Below are 15,651 nucleotides of genomic sequence, written 5' to 3' on the forward strand. Positions count from 1 at the left end.
AAGGTCTGGAAGCCGTTATTGAAAGGCAGGACGCGTGCCACTTATCACAATGGTTATACTTATTAACCATTGTGATACTTTCACATATGTGTTGGGTTCGGAACACATCAGCACAAATTATGTAAATCATAAATGAAATTTGATCACAATTACAATATATAATCGTTGCGAAAAGTGATGAAGATTGCTTGTTTTCAATACACCTCACTAAAGAAATACAAGCTTTTATATTGATGAAGAAGTCTATAAACTGAAAATTAAACTATTCTTGAAAAAAACTTAAACAAACCATTGACCTTTATTGCTAAATGCTCCAATTATGAATGAATACCTATAAAATGAATGAAAAACTATCAAACGGTACATAAATGAATCAAAAACTCTAAAAATACGTAATATGCACAAATATAACGAAAACGTACGCATTCACGCACAAGTTGAGGAAAAAGAGACGATAAGTGTCGTAAAATTGGGCCTCTAACTTGTAATTGTGTTGAAAACGTACACTTAATTTTGCGGATTCGGATTTTCATCCTATCGACGCCCTAAGTCCATTGATATTAGAGTGAAATTGAGCCTCTAACTTGTAATTCAAAGAAAATATCAAAAGAATGGAGTAGAGGATGATTTAGAACCAAAAACAAATCAAAAAAGGCAAAAAACACATTCTGCTCAGCAAGCAATCGATTGCTCCAAGAGTGCAATCAATTGCTCCTTCTTCAATTTTCAAAATCTGCGCAGTTTTTCAACTGTGCAATCGATTGCACACAGAGAGCAATCGATTGCACTAGGCATTTTTTTCAAAAAAACAGCAATAAAAAAGGAGTAAAACTTGTTTAAACATAAAACCAAACATCTTGTAGTCTTGGATCTACTTGAGCATGAAAATACATCAAGTAAGCAAGCAAATAACATCAATGTAGCACCAAAGGTGCATCACACATAAACAACCAAGGATCACATCTTTGATTATGGAAAGGATCAAGAATTTTACCACTTCTTTCACTAACTTTGAATCTCCTTCAAGAACACAACACCAAAGCTTGAATTGATGATGAACAACAAGGAAGAATAGTGAAAAGATGAAGGTTTAGCTCAAAGTTAGTGAGGTTCAAGATGGTACCCACTAACTTTTTGAAAGAAGAAGAGAGCTTTGTGTGAGGGGTTTTGAAAGGATGAGAAGAGAAAGAGCAAGAGTTTCTTTGGCTTTCAAAGCTTGAGAAATGAAGAGGGGAAAACCTCTATTTATATGATTTAGGATTAAGGTTATTGGTGGTTTGGAGTTAGGATTGGAAAATAGATTTAGGTTTGGTAAATGAATTTGGAGCCAAAATTATGATCCAATGGTCTTGATGTGATCACATGAGGGTTTATGATAAGATGATGTAGGAAATCAAATATAGGAACTAAGTCATGCTTCCCACACTTGCAAATGATGTCATCACCTTCAAAAGTTGAAAATTGCCTTTATTTTTCCAATTTTGCATTGGTGCAATCGATTGCTATTTTGGTGCAATTGATTGCACTGCTTCAATTTAGTGAAAAAACAGTTGGTACAATCGATTGCTCTGATGGTGCAATCGATTGCACAGAAAGCATAATGCAAATCTGGTGCAAAACAAGTTGGTGCAATCGATTGCTCTCTTTGTGCAATCGATTGCTTGCTGAAGAAAGTTGAAAAATGCCCTTTTTTATGGATATTTTGACTTGGTACCTACAAAATATAAACATACAAAAGCACAAGGCAATATTTTTGGTATTTTGGTTAGTAAAACATATACAAACTAAAAAAACATTGGTGCTCGATGATTCCCTTGCAGATGAATTGAGCACAACACCACAAACAGAGTTTTAAGTTGAAACTCTTGATTGATGATTGATATGTGAATGATGTATGATCTTAGGGTCAAAAATTGGGGTATGACACTTCCATGTTCCAATGCTTCAGAATGTGCATCTTCTCTCATGAAATTTGCGATCTTAGTGACAGAACGTGTTTTACAATTTATAAGAAAATTATGTTTTTTGAAAATTTTGCCGCTTTGCCCAAAAGGTGCACTACATTTTTGCGATGCTTCATACGTGGAAGTCTTTCGATCATTGAAATCATGCAACGCTAGCATCTCTTGCGTGCCTCTGTTTTTCCACAATTAAAATTTTAATTTTATGATCCAAGTCGCATCGTTCAACCGTCTGGTGTGACATGTTTTTTTTTCATAGTTGTAATTTCTTTTTTTTTTTTGTCCCGTTTCTTGAGTGAAATTCTTCCCATTCCTTCATAATTATAACTTCTATATTAAAATACCATATAATTTTTCCGGTTAAGATGATTTTGGCATGTATCGGTCTTTTCACAAAAAAAACATGCAATGGCAAAACTTCATCATTGTTAAACATCTACTTTTCTATCCAACAACATTATCTCCATCGAGTATGAAACTTTGAGACATATAACTTACAATTAACCAACAACATTCTCCCCCACAAGTATGAAACTTTCCACATCATTGATCCAACGTGGAATACTTCTACTACCCCTAACAAGTCAGATCAAATTCAAAAGGGACATACAGGAGACCTTTAATAAGCTAGGGTGAGTTATGTCATTCATTGGACTAAGAGTAACCACTCAAGTGAATATGGACACCACAACTTCCCCCGAAATTTTAAGCACAGATTTTTTTTTTCATATTTGAGTTATGTTATTTTGTATACATTATAGATTTGTTCTGTATGTTCGTCTATTAAAAACTATGATATTTGTACCAATTGTTAGTTGGTCCAGTGGTGATTGGCGCTGGACTTGGTAGGGAGAACCACGGTTTGATCCCCGCAACTGCGATCGGGAGGGGGTGGAACCACTTGATGCCAGAACTCGCCCCGAACCGGACTAAACCGGTGGTATAAAACCAAAAAAAAAAAAAAAACTATGATATTTGTGTTTTATATTAATTTTTAATAAAAGTACTAGTTAATGTTTATGTTAATAAAATATTAATATGTTTTTTAGGATGATTCTTTTACTATTTGATACTTAACTTAATCATCTATAATTATTTAAAGTAATTTGCCAATTTTTAAAATTAATTTATAATTTAATAAAAAATAATATTATAAACGATTTTATGGCTAATAGTAGTAGGTTTGAAATGGTGGTATAATTTATAACCGGCAAGCCCTTAAAAGCGGATGCAATTGATTGAATAATTCAACAATTTTAAGTCAATAATTAAGTCCGTATCTGTAGCTGAAATATAAAGCAAACAGTTATAAAAAAAAAAAATAGCAGCAATATTAATTGCAACAACGTTGTTGTCATTCCATATATCTGAAACTGAGCCACAATTTCAACCATCATCACCTGCAATAACACGTAGGTTTGATGCGTAGCTAGGTAATGGAATCTTGATCAATGTTTATCATATTTTTCTATTCACGTACTTTTTTCTCCATTTTATTTTTCACAAATTGATTTTACTATATATACATTCTTCTGCATTACTATTTTGATTCATTACTTGAACTAAACTACTAATAGAATAAACCATCAATTTAATTTATAAAGTATCGATATATAAATATCATGAATACTCCTTCAAATATCTAAGTCCTTGCTACTAAGATGTTGGAGAAATTTCATCTACTTGATTCATTTTCAATAGTGGAAATATTTGTTATTATTACTGTTTTGTTTGTCCTTGCGATTAATGAAAGGAAAGTAAATAAAATAAAAAATTGTAATTATCAACAATTTGCCACTACTAACAAGATACACTGCTGTATAAACTTTATTTCTTCTTTCCATAGGTTTTTGTTCACAAGGATTGTCCGAGAGGTGTTCATTTTCGACGGCAGGATCTGGACAAAAGGTTATTATATACAAACAAATGTTAACATCTCTTTCACCACATATTATATACAAATAAATTTGAAAGAAACAAGATTCATAGGATCAGAACCATCTTCTATGCACGCAAAACATTAAAATGGTTTCCTTTAACTTTAGAAGTTTGATTCATATAGATTAACAAAGGATAGATTTCATTTTTATTTTAATATAATATAACAACCTTTAGGATTTATACGGAAGCATGGAGTGATTTGCAAAGTAAAAACATTATTAGTGATTTGTAAAGTCAAAACATTATTAGAAGACAATACTAAGCATGTGGAGAAAAATACATTTTGGTGTTCTCTTTTAAATAATGTATATTCCCATAGGAAAATGCATTATTAGAGGTCAAAGTCCAATAGCGCAAATTAATTAAATAATGTCATTGAAGAATGGTATCATATCATCATTGATATTATCGTTGTTCGATCTCCAAACCAATCTAAAGCTGTTGATTTTTAATGGAGAGAACCTGTCCAAGGTTGTCAAGATCGAGATCTTACATAAGATCGAGAGAGAATAGCAAGATCGTAAAATATAAAATCGTAGCTAAGATCGGAAAATCCTACCTAATTATATTTGTAAGATCGGGAGAGAGTAACGAGATCGTAAAACATAAAATTGCATGATTTAGGTTACTAGACAAGTGTTTTAGTGATAAAATGACTCTTTTTCAAATTCTTTAGACATGCATGTTGAGTTTTTATATGTTATTACTACCACATGGACAATTCGTTAGACATTAAGGACATACTTGGCCAATTACTAGACATTAGGGACATTTTTTTACAATTTCACTACAACACGCGATTCTATTTAAGATCGGAATCGTTGGGAGTGGGTGAGATCGTAAAATCTTAAGATTTTAAGATCTAGATCGAGATCTTGACAACCATGAACCTGTCAATGTTTGAAATTTTAATTTCCTTGTTAATACAATCATTATCCTGGAATCTTTTGGCTAGAGTTCTTTTGACAAGCTAGGATAAAACTAGTTCATTTAATAAACTTTTAGAAGAACTATAGCTAAAAGATTTTCGGATAACGATTTTATCAACCAGGACATTGATATTCCAATCCCTAACATGGTCTCATGATTAAAAAAAATTTAGATTGTTTTGGCGATTTTGTCTTGTGATAATAACAACTATAATATTAACGCTTAAAGCATTTCTCAACGAGTTAATTGGAGCTATTGAATTTTTGCATCTACCTGTGTATTTTCTAAGGAAACTATACATTGTTTAAAAGCGAATACCAAAATAGATTTGTCTCCAGATGCTTAGTGATGTTTGTCTAGTGCTTTCTTTAGTTGTGTCAGCTACTTAGCTTGCTCGTGTTGTTTTTATTCACGTAATTGTTTGTCCATTTAATTTATCACAAATTGATTTCAATATCCATTCTTCTACATTACTATTTCGATTGATTACTACAGTATTTACTAGTACTAAACTACTAATAGAATAAGCCATCAAGTTAATCTGTAAAGTATCTATATATAAAAATATAAGTCCTTACTATTAACATATTGGATACTAAGTTGACAGATTTCATTTTTATTTTAGTACAATATAACAAGGGGACAACTTCAAACAAATAACTTCATCAACAATCTTTAGAAAATACACTATTAGAAGTCAAAATCTTATAACGATTAACTCAACAATGTCATTGAAAAATGGTATCATTAATATACCATTGTTATAATAAAAAAAACAAGATCTACAAACCATTCTAAAGCGGTTGATTTTTAATAAAGACAACATGACAAATATTGAAATTTTAATGTTTTTGTTGATAAAATTATTATTCGGGAATCCTTTTCCAAGAGTTCTTTTGACACTGACAGTAAACAAATGGGTTGGAATAAAACTTGAAGCCACGACATTGGACATTGGTTATATCGAGTAGCCCTAAAGGATTATAGAAACTAAAATCGAAATTGGGTAGTAGGTTTCTAGTGATATGTACTTCCTAACATATACCTAGAATCCTACTTATCGACCCCGTCATGGTGGTTGCATTAATCTGTTGTTTTGTATGATTTCATAGATGGAGACGGAGAGGTTGATCGTTAAGTTGGATTATTAGAGGACTAACTTGGACCTCTTTTGCTGTTTCACTTCTTACTCAAAAGAGAAAATGACTTATGTGTCTTAATTTTGTTTGGTGTATTTGTTTGTTTTTTTTTAATAGGCAATAGAATTCACTAAAAGGAGTATAAGGGGTACTCCACCCGGCTACAAATAAGAAACGGGAAACCTCTATCTCTTAAAACATAAGAGATAAGAGAGGAAGAGTATGCCACGCATAAAAGTTGCTATTGCTTATAATATTACAAGAAGTTCTCAACCAATTCCACGCGTTGAGAATTATTGCCGATAAACAATCGTCAAAGATAAAGGAAGCGTTCTTAAAAATAACGAAATTACGGTTCAACCAAAGAGCCCAAATCATTGACAACCAAAGAGCCCAAATCATTGACAACCAAATAACCGCTATAATTAACCCATAGTCTAAACACTTCACTTTATCGAAAAAGTGGAAAAACGATTGGAACTCATCAAGATTTATTTCCTCAAAATGGCCTATCCAAGTATACACCTTCTTCCAAGCATCTTTAGTAAGAGTGCAAGAACCACAAATATGAGATAATGATTCATCAACCGTCGAATAAAACACACAACGGAGATCGTTCACATTTGTTAGGATACCCCTCTTAAATAATTGATCCTTAGATGGCAACCTATTCAACAAAAATCTCCAACCGAATAAATGAATCTTCGGGGGAACTTTAATCCTTCAGAGGTAATTAATCGTATTCAACAGTCGGAGTGATGTACGAGAAGGAAGGCGTTTTGTTAAAATAGTGAAAACAAGACTTTACCGTAAATATAGCACTTGAACCCTTCAGCCATTCGTAACCGTCATCCGAGTTATCTGGTGGCGTAAAGTCCCTCACGACTTCCTCAAAATGCTGCTGCAGGTCGTGCTGCTGAACTGGTTCGTCGTCGACAAAAACCGGAATGTTCCAGCTCCAGCCGCTGGCTGTCCATACCCCAGCATCAGCCACGGTCCAACATGGGTCAGCAGCCATGGAAAAAAGCTCCGGGAAAGCATCTTTAAGCGGCTGCTGGTTGTTCCATCTAGAGTACCAAAATGAAGTACCGTTGCCGATATTACAAGAAACTGCCCCTGCAAAACGGATACAAGAAGGAGAGATGTTGTTATTGGAAAGAATAAGATCCTTCCACCATATTGAGTCTCGCTTTGACAACACTCTCTCGTCGCAAATGAGGACTTTGTTAACCGTATTCCCGTATCGACTTCTTAACAATCTACTCCAAACCGAATCTTGCTCTTTTAGAATACGCCAATTCTATTTATTCAAAGAGCCTTGTTCATTATCTCCACATTTTTAACACCGAGGCCGCCGTTGTCACGAGAGGAGCAAACTAAATCCCAACTAACGCAATAGATAGTTTTTTTATCACCTCCACCGCCCCACAAGAAATTGTTTTGAATAGATCGGATCTTACTAATGAATGACTTTAGAAGGGGCTTTGTAAAAGGAGAGCGTATAAATCAGCGTGGCATTTAAGACCGAATTAATCAAAGAAACGCCGGTGTGGCATTTGTTTGTGTCTATGACTTTATAATCTCAACATTGAAGCTCTTAAGATAGATCATACTATTCCTCTTGATTCTATGGCTTGTTAGTTTCCTTCTTTTTCTTTGTGCTTTCAGAAACCGTAGTCGCTTCAAACCAACACATATAAAAAGTATATAATGATTGAAGAATCATTGTTATGTGAAATTGAAAATGGAAGCTATAATTCAACAACAAAATGGACTAAAGAAATTCACATTTTCTTGGCTTAATCCTTTGCTGTCTTTAGGTTATGAAAAAGCGAACAATTGTAACCAAAAATAGAAGTGGTTCAACAAACTCCAACATTTCAAAGAATTTGCTTATTTTGACAATGTCAAGAGCTTTCTGAAAGAGAATATTTTTGTATATGCAGTTGTTGATCCTTTGTTTGTATATGCTTTCGTAAGCCAAGCGAGGCTTATACCGGAGGCTATTTCTGTCATAATTGAGTTGTAACTAACAAAACTAATTACAATCAAAGGTTGTTACTTGAATAGAAAGTAAATGGAATGTTTAACAATATTATTTTACCTTATAAAACCTCTAACGTATTCGTAGGATGATACATAAAATACAAACATATTTTGGTTGGTAGCAAACTTGCTGTGAATGGAGATTTGAAACCACAAGTAAAGTAAACATATTTGTGTAGGAATGCATTAACATCTGGATGCAAGGTGCTTTCCATAAAGAATAATTCATCATGATTCGGACCCATATTTAGTTGAAATTGCGTTTCTGGGCTCGCCCTGCGTGGCCGGGCCTTTAACTAACTTTTGTTATTTTATCGTTAGTATATGCATGATAAAAAAGTAGTCTTAATTCCTATACCTTAGTATTAATTCATATACCTTTATCTTAATTATAATATGCTAAATCTATTATAAAGAGTGAGTGATTTAAATCACAACTGAAATAACATGTGCAGAGACTCAATTCAACTCATAATCCTTGAAAATTTCTTTACCCACCTCCCTATTGGGGTCACCCCCAGCGAAATTCCCAACTTACCCCTGCTTCGGAGATTCATCTCCGAAGTTTTTTTTTTAAAATTTTTTTTATGTTTCCGAAATGCATCAAAATTCATTTATTTTTTACAATCAGGTAAGAAATATGGACACATGTGCCTACGTAAGCCTTCTAAGACGGTTACCTTCTAAGAAATGTGGTAACACTTTCCTACTTAAAAGCCTACGTAACAAAAATTGGGAAGCTCCACAGCCACGCCCTATTTAAAAGAATAAAAAACCTTTTGAAATTTCGAAGTTCCCTTTTCCTTCTCCCCACCACTCTCAGACGGTTAACTTCTAAAACACTTTCCTATTTAAAAGCTTCTCACCCATTTTTCTTTCAAAATATCCCAAATCATTTTCGATCCTAAGTCTTCTTCTTTGCTTTAACGTTTTCTATCTCTTGTTACTGCTTTCATCACAATGTCTCGCCGCGGTGGAGGAAATCATCCCGAAAATCGCCGGAGTCAACCATCTCCTGCACATTCTCAACAATCATCCATCAATGCTGCAGGATCAGGCCGTGGTGGTGGTGGCCGTGGCTCTCACGGTGGACGTACCTCCAATCCTTCTTCCTCCGGACATCCACCTCCTCCGTCATATGCTCCGGCCCCGGTTACCTCTCCTCCGTCTGTTGTTGCAGCTCCGGTTGTTCGTCCATCTGTTTCAGCGCTGTTTGTTCCATCTGTCGCAGCGCCGGTTGCTTCCTTGAGTTCAGCTCTGATCTCAATCGAGAGCCTGACTGCCGAAGTTAAACAGAAGGCTACTCTAGAGTCGGCTCCGTCGTCTCAGAAGGAAAATTGGGAAGGAAAATTGGGAAGGAAAATTCAAGTTCGTGCTAATCATTTTCAGTTGCGAGTGGCTGATAAGGATCTACACCACTATGATGTAAGTATAGTTTGCTCATAAGTTTTTTGTTGTTGTTTATTATGTTGGTAAGTTACAATGTGGTATGGATTTCTAGAGGATCAGGACTTTCTAACCTGTTGCAGCGTCTCCTCCATCGTCTTCATCCGATTAAATAAAGCGAATCGTTCTTGTTTGTTATTTTTCTTCTGTCCAGACCTTTTTTCGGAAGTGCATTTCCGAATTCCTCCAAGGGGGGTGAGTTCGGAGATGAACTTCCGAAACACCACATTTTCTGAAAATGTAACTTTATTTCGGAGATGCATCTTCGAAATCAATATTTTATATTAAAAAAAACACGTTTTCGGAAGTTCATTTCCGAAAACACCTTTTTTTCAAAAAAAAGTACCTTTTCGGAAATGAACTTCCGAAACAAGGGGTAGTGTTGTAAATTCACCAGGGGTGAGCAAGAAGGTTAGGAGGTGGGTGAAGAAATTCTCTAATCCTTCTTAGTGCGTGATAATTTGATGCGCTCTTTGATTTGTAAATTTCATTATATATAATCTCCAAGCTTCATTAATATTCAGTTAGTTCTATAGTTTTGTGATTGACATAATTTTGTTAAAATATGGTTCTTAACTGATGTTGAGTAAGATATTGAAATCTTTGACCAACTATAATGATAGGTTCGGCTGTCATGTGTTTTGACAGATGTTCTGCGAGATGTTTTGACATGCTATACCAGAACACCCTGACACTTGAAACTGGATTTTAATCCTTGAAGATTTGATTGAAAAATATGAGATTGTGAGATTCAGACACTCACACTGGCGCAGCCAATCAAGGAGTGTTTAGGATAACTACATAGTTGATTTAGTTTCAAAAAAGAATCATTGCGACTTTTTTAGAAAACTAAAATTTGATTTGATTTGTTTATATTTTTTGTGAAGATCTTGCAGCTAATTGAAAAAGAAGAAGATTGATTTTATTTTAGAAGTCCAAGCCCATACTACAAGAGCCTACAAATGAAGACTTGATAACCTAATATAGCAAGCATTCACAAATAGAACCGTGGGTGCAAATAAGAGTTAGTGTTTTTGGAGTCTTTAAAAGTTTTTGTGTGTTTCGTTTTTGTTTCACTCATTTATCTTCTGATACATTAAGGTGGGCTGTTTGTTCTCACTCTTAAAGTTTTTAAGCAAAATAATTGAGTATTGTTCTTGATTGGAGCTTTTAAGAAAAATCAAGTATTGTTTATTTGAAAGTGTAATCTCTTTATTTGGTTCCTCTGGACACGAGGTGTGTGACTGTTTTATCACCGAGGTGATTGGAAGTGAGATGATGATTTCTCATATCTAGATGTTAATTTCTTAGTAGAAGTTGCACGGGGTAGTGATTAGGAGAAAAGCTGTAAACTGGAACTATCTAGGCATTGAACTAATACTATTATAGTGGGTTTTATTCCTTGTTTGGTAGCCCTAAGATTAGGTGTTGTTGCACTAAACTGGGTTAATAATTTACTGTGTTATTTATCATTTTGCAGTTTATTTCAGTTTTGATATTTGTGATGTCACTCAGCGGATATTATAACATTTGTCTTGACATTATGTGGTGTTAGAACACCAGTATTAACATCTGTATTGTGAGTGCTAGAATTTCATATTCTATTCTACTCAAAATGATAAGTCATTTAGTTTTCTGATGCAATCTATAATTTCCAAGTTTCATCACAATCTTCAAGCCTCATTAAAATTCTAGTCTAGTCACAATAACACAGGGACATATGTGTAGAACAAATCAGATTCAAAGGAAGAATACTCGCTAAAGTTCTATAAAATGGTGGTCATGTATAAAAGGAAGACTCTAGATTAAGAGATGAATCGAGGAATTCCAAGACCAGAAATAAACGTTAAGTCCTCACATTACAAATAACTTTGCCTTTTTAAGATTTTCTAAATTATGTTGAGGGAAAATGTTATGGGTATGTTTTATGAGTTCCATAGTCTTGTTTTTTTTTTTTTTTTCATGTTTGGGTACGTAATGTTATTTTGGAAAGTTTTTTTATGTTCTATTAAACAACTTTGTGTATTAAAAATATAATATTTGTGTTTATACTAATTTTTAATACCAGTACTAGTTAATGTTTATGTTAATAAAATATTAAAAATTATTTTCCATACGATTCCTTTTACTATTTGATACTTAATCTTCTTTAATTGTTTAAACTAATTTGCCAAAATTTGTAATTAATTTATAATTTCATAAAAAATAATATTATAACTGATATTATGGCTAATAAAATGAAATTTAATAACAGTAAGTTTGAAATGGTGGTATAATTTGTAAGCGGCAAGCAGTTAAAAACGGATGAAATTGATTGAATAATTCTTAGCCATAGGTGACGCAATGAAGCTAATAACAAGTCAACAATTACCTCCATATCTGTAGCTGAAATATAAAGCAAACGGTTAGAAATTGTGATAAAAAAAATATAGCATCATTATAAATTGCCATCACGTTATGACCTGAGGCACAACTTCAATTTAACACGTTTGTGTATGGTGAAGGAATCTTAATCAATGCTTATCATATTCCAAGACGATCCAATTATATTCCAAATCTTCCTGCAGTTTTATTTTTCTTTCTTTTTCTCTGATTTTTAGAATTCATTTACTGTTACTTTATGATATTTGATTTTACTTCCATCTAATCCAACTTACTCAGTTGTTAAGTAAGTGAATCCGTTCCTTATCTGTTTCTATTCACGTACTTATTTCTCCATTTTATTTTTCACAAATTGATTTTACTATATATACATTCTTCTGCATTACTATTTTGATTCAGTACTAGTACTAAACTACAATTAGAATAAACAATCAATTTAATCTAAATATGATGAATACTCCTTTAAATATATAAGATATTGGATATTGGATACTTTTTTTTTAATAAGTAATGATATATATATGAACAAGGAGCTACAAAAGCCGACAAATTACCTCTTTATACAAGAGAGAGGTAAAATGTTCCAAAAGTGAAATTAATTTATATAGTTTATAGAGACTAGTTAAATCAATTTATATAGTTTATAGAGACTCAATTAGAGAGATTTATTATTTACTAATACTCGAGTCATTTTCAATAATAGAAATATCTGTTATTATTATTGTTTTGTTTGTCCTTGCAATTAGAGAAAGGAAAGTAAATAAAATAAAAAATTGTATTATCTCCAATTTGTACACTGCTGTATAAATGTTATTTCTTCTTTCCATAGGTTTATTCTACAGGTTGTTATTACTTTTTTTGTTTTTCTGTTTCTCCTTTCTTTTTTCATATTAAGTATTCTATAATGTATGTTTCTATAGGAAAATACTCTATTAGAGGTCAAAATCCAATAACGCCAATTAACTCATCAATGTCATCGAAGAATGGTATCATTATTTATATTTCAGTTGTTATGATCACAAAACAAGATCTCCAAACCAATCTAAACTGGTTGATTTTTAATGGAGAAAACATGCAATGATTGAAATTGTAATGTTGATGAAATTACTATTCGGGAATCTTGGCTGTGAATAAATGGGCTAAGATAAAACTTGGAAAGCTCCAGCTGGATGGATAGAGATTACGACATTGAACAAATAGAAATTGGTGAGTAGATTTCAGGGATATGTTCTTCCTAACATATAACTAAAAACTTACTCATCGATGTTGGTTTTTATAAGCCTTTGTGACTATTCGATGTATTCAATGTCGCACTATTCTTCTTCTAGTTAGAGTTTTCAAATTTGTTCCCAACTCATTTACTCAACTATAAAAAGAACTATCACTAAAAGATTTTCGGATAATGATTTTATCAACTGGTCTCATCATTAAAAATTAACCTTTTTAGATTGTTTTGGAGTTTTTTTCTTGTGTATTTTCTGGTAGAACTATACATTGTTTAAAAGTGACTACCAAAATGTGTTTTTCATTAACCAGTTTGATCTTATATGTATTATTAGTACTAGATGACTGGTTATTATTTATACCACTTTTGGAGAGTTTGATGAACCAATGTTCATTGTTCTTTTTTCATATTAGATATTATCCAAATGCACCATTAGTACTAGATGGACTTATCAAATGCTCAATTGGCCTTAAAGATTTAAAAATAAAGTTAAGCATCATAAGAACCAATTATTTTCCAGAGTATTGCTAGAACCAACTTGGATTCACTAGACCAATTCTATGATGCTGAGATATGGAAGATTTCAGAGATGCGTCAACTGAGAGGTTTTGCTCAATCTTAAAGATACATTGACTGGTATCTATAAGAGAGTTTTCTCTGAGTGTAGTATCTGCGTGACAATTACTTTCGTAATCACCGTTCTACGTCCTAAAGAAAAGGCTTTAAGTGGGGTTAATGTGTTTCTAGGTCCTCTTGGTACAAATTAGTCTCGGAATGCATTGGCGCAGTTAATCACAACCAGCCAGGCAAATCCCAAGAGTAGATTTGGGAACCAAGATTAGAGGGCCTTCACTGAGAAGACATCTTCCATCCTATCTTATGTTGCACTCAAATCCGGGTATAGGATTTCTCACCACAAGGGGGAATCAAGCCCTTTCCCGATACAAAAAAAACAAAATAAACAAGTATAAATGCAGCAAACACATGAAATGACACAGAGGTTAGGCAGGACCTCTCTTGTTTGAGGGGGAATTTGGCATCCCTAATTCCTCATTGAGGGCTGGACCAGCACAGGTCAACCATTGGTTTGGATGAAAAACCAAGGTTATTACTTTCCCCAGCAGAGTCGCCATTTTTCTGTGGTGTCGTTTTCTTTACCTCCCCGTTTCACTTGGGAGGACGGCACGCTAGACCCTTCACGCGAAATTTGGAAGGAGAATGCGCCCGTGGCGGGATGAATTTTGTTTCAGTTCTTCCTACGATATCACACGAACTTCTTAATTATCCTACGAGTAGGAAAGGGGAAAAAGATCTCAAATAAACCCTAGGAGTTTACTAAGTGTGGGGATTCACCTAGACTAGAAATTCTGGAGTCCGGGAGATCGGTTATACATAGGGAAGAGTTTAAGCACCCTACATACCCGTAGTACTCTACGGGAACCTTCTCTGCGTCTATGTATTTGTGTTTGTTGCTTATTGATTGGGAAAGTTTCTCCTTTGTGTTAGGAGAAGGAAAATGAATTGATTTAAAAGAAAGCCAGACAGACTGACTATTTTTGGTTTTTTATTAGCTCGCTGAGATTCCTTGTGAACCTCATGCCTACATATCCCTAATGGAAGTCAGAGCTTTTTGTAGTTTGGAGAACTAATTAGGGAAATGAATTATTTTTGGTGCCTTGCTTGAAGCTCAAGGTTGAAGCTTGAATTAAATCTCTGTTTACAGTAAAAAGACATGAAATTATCTTTACAGAGATGTATTTCTACTATTCCACCACAAACATTTAAAAGAGTGACAGAAAAGCTGAATTCAGTTCATTAAGAGAGGGAGCCTACTTGGTTGATCAAGTATGACAGCCAACATGCCTCTTGAATGAAAGAAGGATTCTCATCCAAAGTAGGGAAAGTGTACAAGTCTGGGTTTTTTTGCCTCAGAGCATGCCTTTCAAAAGTCCTAAATGGGAGAATGTTTGAAATTGAAATTGAAATTGAAATGTTTGAATGTGGTGAGATAGGAGAAATATCTCTCTATAGAGATAAGCTATGTCTATCTACTATTTGAAAGATTTGATTTTTTAGTTGGCTTGTATGAGGCCCAAGCTTGAGGCTTTTGATTGATTTATTGTTTTATTGACTCTGGGAGATAACTCTACTGAAGATTGACTTAAGAAGTCTTTGTGTTCTGTACAAAGCCCAAAATTGAGGCTGACTCTAGCTGGGGAGCATTCGTTTGATGGATTTTATTTGGTGTTCTATACAAAGCCCAGAATTGTGGCTGACTCTTACTTGAAAAATATGTCTTTTACTGATTGAGACTGGTGAGATTATCTTTTTAAAGAATGAATGGAGGCTGACCCTTTCCAGGGTTTTATTGCTGGAGAATTTATCTTTTAAAAGTTCAATTTTTGGAGGCTAACCCTTTCCAGGGGTTTTGACTCAGCTGGTGAAATTATCTATTAAAAGACTTTTTTTTTCGGAAGCTAACCCTTTCCAGGGATTTATGAATGATAGCAGAAACATTATCTAATTGAGACTTCTTGTTTAAAGCCCAAGATTAAGGCTGACACTGACTGAGGATAGACAG

Source organism: Vicia villosa, linkage group LG1 (genome assembly GCF_029867415.1).
Source record: "Vicia villosa cultivar HV-30 ecotype Madison, WI linkage group LG1, Vvil1.0, whole genome shotgun sequence".
NCBI classification, from domain to species: domain Eukaryota; kingdom Viridiplantae; phylum Streptophyta; class Magnoliopsida; order Fabales; family Fabaceae; genus Vicia; species Vicia villosa.